A 9976-nucleotide genomic window follows, 5' to 3' on the forward strand; every position below is an offset into this window, starting at 1 on the left:
TTTGATGATTGCTCTTTAAACTTGAACCTTGCGGATTCCACTATTAAGAAACCAATGGGAAGAATTAATGATGTTCTTATTGTTGCAAATAGGAATTATGTGCCCGTAGATTTTATTGTTCTTGACATAGATTGCAATCCTTCATGTCCTATTATTCTTGGTGGACCTTTCCTTAAAATGATTGGTGCAATTATTGATATGAAGGAAGGGAATATTAGATTCCAATTTCCGTTAAGGAAAGGCATGAAACACTTACCTAGAAAGAAAATTAAATTACCATATGAATCTATTATGAGAGACACTTATGGATTGCCTACCAAAGATGGCAATACCTAGATCTATCTTCGCTTTTATGCCTAGCTAAGGGCGTTAAACGATAGCGCTTGTTGGGAGGCAACCCAATTTTATTTTTATTCATTGATTTTTGCTCATGTTTAGTAATAAATAATTTATCTATCCTCTGCTTTGGTTGTGTTTTTTGTGTTTAATTAGTGTTTGTGCCAAGTAGAATCGTTGGGAAGACTTGGGGAAAGTCTTTTTAATCTTACTGTAAAAAACAGAAACTTTAGCGCTCACGATAACTGCTGCCATTTTTATTTGGAAAGTGATATTTAGTTAAATCTTTTTGCATATGATTAACATATAAATTACTCACGTCCAGAAATTTATTTTAGAATTTTTGGGGTTCTAGATCTTGCGTTAGCTACAGATTACTACATGCTGTTCTGTTTTTGACAGATTCTGTTTTTCATGTGTTGTTTGCTTATTTTGATGAATCTATGGCTAGTAAAATAGTTTATCAACCATAGAGAAGTTGGAATACAGTAGGTTTAACACCAATATAAATAAAGAATGAGTTCATTACAGTAACTTGAAGTGGTGTTTTGTTTTCTTTCGCTAACGGAGCTCACGAGATTTTCTACTTTAAGTTTTGTGTTGTGAAGTTTTCAAGTTTTGGGTAAAAGATTTGATGGATTATGGAACAAGGAGTGGAAAGAGACTAAGATTTGGGATGCTCATGGAACCCCCAAGATAATCTAAGGACACCTAAAAGCCAAAGCTTGGGGATGCCCCGTAAGGCATCCCCTCTTTTGTCTACTTCTATCGGTAACTTTACTTGGAGCTATATTTTTATTTACCACATGATACGTGTTTTGCTTGGAGCGTCTTGTATTATTTGAGTCTTTATGTGTTAGTTTTCCACAATCATCCTTTATGTACACACCTTTTTGATAGAGACACACATGATTCGGAAATTGTTAGAATACTCTATGTGCTTCACTTATATCTTTTGAGTTATATAGTTTTTGCTCTAGTGCTTCACTTATATCTTTTGGAGCATGTTGGTGGATTTGTTTTATAGAAACCATTGTTCTCTCATGCTTCACTTAGATTATTTTGAGAGTCCTACAAAACAGTGTGGTAAATTGCTTTAATTATGTTAGGCATTCAAGATTAATAATAAACTTTCCTTATGAGTGTGTTGAATACTATGAGAAGTTTGATACTTGATAATTGTTTTGAGATATGGAGATGGTGATATTAGAGTCATGCTAGTTGAGTAGTTGTGAATTTGAGAAATACTTGTGTTAAACTTTGTGATTCCCGTAGCATGCACGTATGATGAACCGTTATGTTAAGAAGTCGGAGCATGATGTATTTATTGATTGTCCTCCTTATGAGTGGCGGTCGGGGACGAGTGATGGTCTTTTCCTACCAATCTATCCCACTAGGAGCATGCGCATAGTACTTTGCTTTGATAACTTGCAGATTTTTGCAATAAGTATATGAGTTCTTTATGACTAATGTTGAGCCCATGGATCATATGCACTCTCACCCTTCCACCATTGCTAGCCTCTCTAATATCGCGCACCTTTCGCCGGTATCATACACCCACCATATAACTTCCTCAAAACAGCCACCATACATACCTATCATGGCATTTCCATAGCCATTCTGAGATATATTGCCATAAAACTTACCACCGTTCCGTTTACTATGACACGCTCCATCATTGTCATATTGCTTCGCATGATCATGTAGTTGACATTGTATTCGTGGCAAAGCCACCGTTCCTAATTCTTTCATACATGTCACTTTTGATTCATTGCATATTCCGGTACACCGCCGGAAGCATTCACATAGAGTCATATTTTGTTCTAAGTATTGAGTTGTAATTGTTGAGTTGTAAGTAAATAAAAAAGTGTGATGATCATCATTTTTAGAGCATTGTCCCAAGTGAGGAAAGGATGATGGAGACTATGATTCCCCCACAAGTCGGGATGAGACTCCGGACTAAATATAAAAAAAGGCCATAAAAAAGAGAAAAGGCCCAAAAATGAGAGAAAAAGAGAGAAGGGACAATGCTACTGTCCTTTTACCACACTTGTGCTTCAAAGTAGCACCAAGATCTTCATAGAGAGTCTTCTATGTTATGACTTTCATATACTAGTGGGAATTTTTCATTATAGAACTTGGCTTGTATATTCCAATGATGGGCTTCCTCAAAATGCCCTAGGTCTTGGTGAGCAAGCAAGTTGGATGCACACCCACTTAGTTCTTTTTGTTGAGCTTTCATATACTTATAGCTCTAGTGCATCCGTTGCATGGCAATCCCTACTCACTCACATTGATATCTATTAATGGGCATCTCCATAGCCCGTTGATCGCCTAGTTGATGTGAGACTATCTTCCCATTTTTATCTTCTCCACAACCACCATTCTATTCCACCTATAGTGCTATGTCCATGGCACACGCTCATATATTGCGTGAAGATTGAAAAAGTTTGAGAACACTAAAAGTATGAAACAATTGCTTGGCTTGTCATCGGGGTTGTGCATGATTTAAATACTTTATGTGGTGAAGATGGAGCATAGCCAGACTATATGATTTTATAGGGATAACTTTCTTTGGCCATGTTATTTTGAAGAGACATAATTGCTTAGTTAGTATGCTCGAAGTATTATTATTTCTATGTCAATATTGAACTTTTATCTTGAAACTTTTGGATCTGAATATTCATACCACAATTAAGAAGAAATACATTGAAATTATGCCAAGTAGCATTCCACATCAAAAATTCCGTTTTTATCATTTACCTACTCGAGGACGAGCAGGAATTAAGCTTGGGGATGCTTGATACATCTCCAACGTATCTATAATTTTTGATTGTTCCATGCTATATTATACCCTGTTTTGGACATTATTGGGCTTTATTATAAACTTTTATATTATTTTTGGGACTAACCTATTAACCGAAGGCCCAGCCCAGAATTGTTGTTTTTTGCCTATTTTAGGGTTTCGCAGAAAAAGAATATCAAACGGAGTCCAAACGGAATGAAACCTTCGGGAACGTGATTTTCGGAACGAACATGATCCAGAGGACTTGGATCCTACGTCAAGCAATCAACCAGGAAGGCACGAGGTAGGGGGCGCGCCTACTCCCCACCCCCAGGCGCGCCATCCACCCTCGTGGGGCCCACGTTGCTCCACCGACGTGCTCCTTCCTCCTATATATACCTACGTACCTCAAAACTATCAGAAACGGAGCCAAAACCCTAATTCCACCGCCGTAACTTTCTGTATCCATGAGATCCCATCTTGGGGCCTTTTCCGGAGCTCCGCCGGAGGGGGTATCGATCATGGAAGGCTTCTACATCAACACCATAGCCTCTCGATGAAGTGTGAGTAGTTTACTTCAGACCTACGGGTCCATAGTTATTAGCTAGATGGCTTCTTCTCTCTTTTTGGATCTCAATACAAAGCTCTCCCCCTCTCTTGTGGAGATATATTCGATGTAATCTTCTTTTGTGGTGTGTTTGTTGAGACCGATGAATTGTGGGTTTATGATCAAGTTTATCTATGAACAATATTTGAATCTTCTCTGAATTCTTTTATGTATGATTGGTTATCTTTGCAAGTCTCTTCGAATTATCAGTTTGGTTTGGCCTACTAGATTGATCTTTCTTGCAATGGGAGAAGTGCTTAGCTTTGGGTTCAATCTTGCGGTGTCCTTTCCCAGTGATAGTAGGGGTAGCAAGGCACGTATTGTATTGTTGCCATCGAGGATAACAAGATGGGGTTTATATCATATTGCATGAGTTTATCCCTCTACATCATGTCATCTTGCTTAAAGCGTTACTCTATTCTCTTGAACTTAATACTCTAGATGCATGCTGGATAGCGATCGATGTGTGGAGTAATAGTAGTAGATGCAGGCAGGAGTCGGTCTACTTGTCTCGGACGTGATGCCTATATACATGATCATACCTAGATATTCTCATAACTATGCTCAATTCTGTCAATTGCTCAACAGTAATTTGTTCACCCACCGTAATACTTATGCTCTCGAGAGAAGCCTCTAGTGAAACCTATGGCCCCTGGGTCTATTTTCCATCATATTAATCTTCCAATACTTAGTTATTTCCTTTGCCATTTATTTTACTTGCATCTTTATTTCTCTTTATCATAAAAATATAAAAAATATTATCTTATCATATCTATCAGATCTCAATCTCATAGGTGACCGTGAAGGGATTGGCAACCCCTTTATCGCGTTGGTTGCGAGGAGTTTATTTGTTTGTGTAGGTGCGAGGGACTCGTGCGTGGCCTCCTACTGGATTGATACCTTGGTTCTCAAAAACTGAGGGAAATACTTACGCTGCTCTGCTGCATCACCCTTTCCTCTTCAAGGGAAAACCAACGCAGTGCTCAAGAGGTAGCAAATACCTCTATATTATGTTGATGATATAATTGTCACGAGTTCATTTGATGAAGCTTTGTCAGGATTATTAAAGGACTTGAGTGCTGAGTTTGCCCTCAAGAATCTGGGAGACCTACATTTCTTCTTAGGGATCGAAGTCAAGAAACATGGAGACAGTCTTCATCTCTCTCAGGAAAATATGCTACTGATCTGGAAAGAAGAGTTGGGTTGCAAGGATGTAAGCCTTCACCAACACTGCTATGTAGTAGAGAAAAATTGTCACTTGCTGAAGGGGAACCTTTGAGTCAGGAAGACAGTACCAGATACAGAAGCTTAGTGGGAGCGCTTAGTGGGAGCACTTCGGTACTTAACCTTAACAAGGCCTGACATTTCTTTTGATGTTAACAAAGTGTGTCAGTTTCTTCATGCTCCTACCAAAACTCATTGGACTGCTGCAAAATGCATAGTGAGATATGTGAAAAATACTATGAATCTTGGTCTTACTTTCAACAAGTCCTCTTCCACTCTTGTTAGTGCTTTTTCTGACTCTGACTAGGCAGGATGTCTAGATGACAGACGCTCTACTGGTGGTTTTGCGATATTCTTTGGGCCAAACCTGATATCCTGGTGTGCAAAGAAACAAGCCATTGTGTCAAGGTCAAGTACAGAAGCTGAGTATAAAGCACTAGCAAATGCCACAACATAGATTATTTGGGTTCAGTCCATGTTGAGAGAGCTTGGTGTAAAACACACGCAAGTCCCATGTCTATTGTGTGATAACCTTGGTGCTACCTATTTATCTGCTAGCCCAGTGTTTCATGTCAGGACAAAACACATTGAAATATATTTTCACTTTGTCAGAGAAAGGGTGGCTAACAAGCAATTGGAGATTCGTTTCGTGCATTCACGAGATCGGGTTGCAGCTGGTTTCACAAAGGCATTGCCTACAAGGAATCTTGAGGAATTCAAGCGTAATCACAACTTGACTAACTTGTGATTAAGGGAGGGTGTCAAACAAGATATTGTATCATGACAGCCCAGCCGGCCTTCCTTGTAATCGAAGATAGATAGACAGGGATAGAGATAGGTAGTTTATATTCTCTGTTATCTCTTGTAATTAGATATCCATCTCTTCCTTCCCAAATCTGTGAGTGAGGGTACGACGTTTCCCACAGGGCTTGCTTACTTTCATCTACACTGAAGAAATGCCCAAATTTGAGATTGCAGACAAGACAGATGATACAAAAGAGGATGAAACGGAAGAAGACTGGCTGCTGCAGCTCCTTGAAGCCGCGGAAAGATATGATCTCCAATGGTTGAAGTCGATCTGTGAAAAGAAGTTGGGCGATATGATCCGCACAGACACGGTGGCAGACATTATTGTCGTGGCTGAGCGGAGACACTGCCTCTGGTTGAAGGTGGCCTGCTTGGACTTCATCAAAACTCAAACAGGTTTGCACACAGTTTTCACGGCTGGTGAACTGGTGAAAATAATCAGGACCTGCAGCCCCTCGGTTCTCAAGGAGCTTCTCTCCAAGTTTTCTTCCTGAATCACTCAAGTAATCACGTTTCAAACCTATATAAGAGTAATGTGATAATACTCTGTCCATTGTCTAGTAGGAGGATTTTTCGATAAGGTTCTCTCCCTCGGCAAAACATTTCCGCTGACTCTCCCCTGCCCCCGCGTCGCCTAACCTAGGCGAGGCGGGGGCGATCTTCCGCCGCCGGCCCAAAGGCCTCCTCCCTCGTCCTCTCTCCCCTGCCGCCGCCGGAGGCTACGCCCGTAGCCTGGCCAGTGATGGCGGCGGCGGGGCTCTCCCCCTTGTGTGGTGGTTGCGTCTTCCCCTGGCGGCGGCGGCACACGGAGCTGCGGGGCACCGACGGTGTGGAGCGGAGGGTTCCCGGGAGCGAGTGTGATAGCAGCTTCAGCGCAGGTGCAATACCGTGGCAGAGGAGCCCCTGTGGCGGCGGCCCAAATCGCGAATCTCACCGTACCCAGATGGGCTTCGGCGGGCCCGCGGATCTGGTGAGCGTCTACAGGCGGGCATGGTGGGCCTGCCAACGCCGGCCTAGGAACCATGGTGGTGCCATGGCCGGTCAGGCGGCGGCAGCCTGGATTCTCCGTCCAGTCCCTTGCAACGATGGCGGCGGTTCGTGCACAAGTTGCTTGATGGAGGTTCTCTGTTCAGATCTGGGTGAAAACCTGGCCAAGGCCGGCGGTGACGGCGCTGTGAGGCGGCGTTTCCTTCTTGAAGGCATCGCCAAGGAGAAGTTAAAGACAGCTATCTGCTACCTCCGGAGGAAACCCTAGATCAATAGATCGGATGATGATGGCGCTCTTGTGTCGTTTCCCCCTTGGGGGCATCGTTCTTGGAGGTGTGCACGGGCTCGAGGGACCAATGGACCGCATCTTTGGTGGAGCGGTGCTTCATCCTACACATTGATGGCGACGGATCTCGATAGCGTGGTGCAGTGCAGATTCCGCGTCTGATGTGTGAGGATAGACTCGCGCGGGAGGACGACGCTGTCTGGCGTCGTGGTGGCGTCGATGGCAGAGAGACCTGGCACGGTAGATGCAACAGTACAGCTCTGAAGATGGTTTGGTGGCAAGTGACTGTGGCGGCCTCATACCTGGCAGGCGTCCTGGTTGAGGAGTGCGCCGGACTGGTAGGTGCCCCATACCCGGCAGGTGTTCCTGGTTGAGACCTCAGGTCTTAGATGTTTAGGTTTGACTGCGAGGTCTATTTGGTATTAGGCCCAAACTATCAGCATCCCTTTATCAACTGGATAGGAGTAGCGACAGGTGTTGCCTAGACAATGGCTTTAGTCTTACTGTTGTATGACTTTGTAAGGTCTTGTGTGAATGATTAATAAAGTAGCTGCATGCATCGTGCAGATGCAGAGGCCGGGGTCCTCCTCCATTTCCAAAAATGGTCTAGTAGGAGCTACTATGAAAGCCATCAGTGAAAGCCAACTACAATGCGAGACACTCAGCTCATTTTAAGTCTGTAATAAGTATCATGCGTTCACGTGTGGCCCCAGGCCCATCTGCCAGTCCAGTACCCCACTATGTTCCTCATGTTGTGTTAGGACTTAGGAGTGCCGTTTATTTACACTTCTTCATATTGGTATGCCTATGTTAACCCAGCTGTTGTTTTATTTTATTTCTCAAGTTTAGCCTTAGTTTGTTTCTCTTTCTTGGAAGTCAAGTCAGCACATGCCCTGATCGTATCATGACGTCATGGCCTGATTAGGTGGACGTGTAGGAGTCTGTATAGGTCTAGACGTGATCGATGTGGCCGGATGATCAGATTAGAAACGTTATAGAAACGTTATGCTAGATTAGGAAGAAGAAGTAGTCCGTGTTGGCTACGATTGCTATCCAAGGCTCCGAGCGTCCATATATACATGCGCTATATGGCGTGAGATTGCACCATGAATTTGCTTGACAGAAATAAATAGAGAGTCAAGTGCCGTCAAAGTTTGCCGTGCGCGTGTGCTAGTGATCAACAAACCCTCCGTTCCTCGATCAGTAAGTACATATAAATTTCGTTCATCATTCTTCAATCTTTCCCCACGATATCACCCAATATATATAGCACCACATCTCATATATAATACTAATGTTTCTCGTAGCTCTACTATTTGAGGTATGTCAGGCATGGCTTTTGCGGGCGCATCTCTCGTCGCCGACGGCAAGTTATGCGCCGCCACCGAGTCGGTCGTTGACTCTGGCGCGGACTGCGGGTACCACTTGCTCTTTGTCCAAGGCTACTCACGCACCAAGTAGACAAATCCCAATGACTACTGGATCGAGTCTCGTCCTTTCATTGTTGGAGGCCGTCGCTGGACCATCCACTACCACCCTAATGGTTTTGAAGATGAAGAATTTATATCGCTTGTCCTTACCCTTGACGACGATATCGAGCCAAGTGTTAACGTTCAGTATGTTTTCAGTTTCATTGACCAGCCCGAGTTGCGGGTGCCAAAGCACATCCGCCAAAGCCAACCAGTTTACTTGGATGAACGTCTCGATGGCCAGTATGAATTCATGAAAATAAAGGATTTTGAAAGATCAAGGCATCTCAAGGACGACAGCTTCATCCTCCGGTGTGACCTTGTTGTGTGCAAGCCGGGCACGAACACCAAGGGGCAGAGCGCCTGCTCCGCCGCCCGTCCGTTCACAAAATTGCCACCGCCTGACTTGCAAAGCCGTCTTGCCAATCTCCTCCTGAGCAAGGAGTGTGCTGACATTACATTTGAGGTTGGCGGCGAGGAGTTTGCTGCGCATCGTTGCCTGCTTGTGGCCCGATCGACCGTATTCAGGGCACAACTCTCTGGTGCCATGAATGAATCGTGTGTTGTCAAGATAAGTGGCATCAAAGCAGACGTCTTTAGGGGCTTGCTTACCTTCATCTACACTGATGCAGTACCTGACTTCATGGAAGCAGATGATGATGACGTTGAAACATTTGCAACCCGGCTGCTGGAGTTCCTTGAAGCTGCGGAAAGATATGATCTCGAAAAGCTCAAAACGGTCTGTGAAGAGAAGTTGGCCGATTTCTTATGTGCAGACATGGAGTCAGACATCATTGTCAATGAGCTTCTCTCCAAGTTTGCGTTGCTGAACCTCTGAAGTTCTATAATAAACCTACAGTTGGTAATTCGTCCGTAGTATCCAAGCCTAGATAAAAAGAGGGTCATAGTATTGTGTTAATCATCCAATAGCTACCACCACCACTATTGTTCTGAATTTGTACTGAATATTTGAAATATAGCAACCTAATATATTTTCTACTCCCTCTATATATTAGCTTTGACCTAAGCAAACTTTATAAAATTTGACCAAGTTAATCGAAAACAACCTAAACTTTCAAAATAAGAAATATATGGTCTTAGGCCTCCTCTCCCCTCCCCTCCTCGACGCTAGCGGCTAGCATCAGTGTCGGCGGGGCCTTTTCTCCCCTTGCTCGATGGCGGTCTTCGCGGGTAGGCGGTATCGAGCGGCTGCGGCGCGTTTGTGCGTGACATGGTGGCAGGCGGCGGCGACGGCACAGGTGTGGTGCGACAGCGTGAAGGGATGCGTGCGTCTGACCACGTGGCTGCGTGCGACAGTCAGTCGCGGAGACAGGGGGACCAGCAGGGCCCTGGCCCCCCCTAACACCATGATTTTGCATATAATTTCCTATGAACAATGGCAAAATTAGTATTGATTTGCTGCTAAAAATCTATTTTTCAACACTTTGGCCCTCTGCAGCCTGTTTTAGTAGCAC

The 9976-nt window shown here is 43.9% G+C and overlaps 1 pseudogene; it reads left to right on the plus strand.

The window, feature by feature from the left end:
- Nucleotides 1–1097: 1097 nt before the first annotated feature.
- LOC119315637 lies at nucleotides 1098–9339 on the plus strand (annotated as a pseudogene).
- Nucleotides 9340–9976: the final 637 nt, after the last annotated feature.

Source organism: Triticum dicoccoides, chromosome 6A (assembly GCF_002162155.2).
Source record: "Triticum dicoccoides isolate Atlit2015 ecotype Zavitan chromosome 6A, WEW_v2.0, whole genome shotgun sequence".
Taxonomy (NCBI): Eukaryota; Viridiplantae; Streptophyta; class Magnoliopsida; order Poales; family Poaceae; genus Triticum; species Triticum dicoccoides.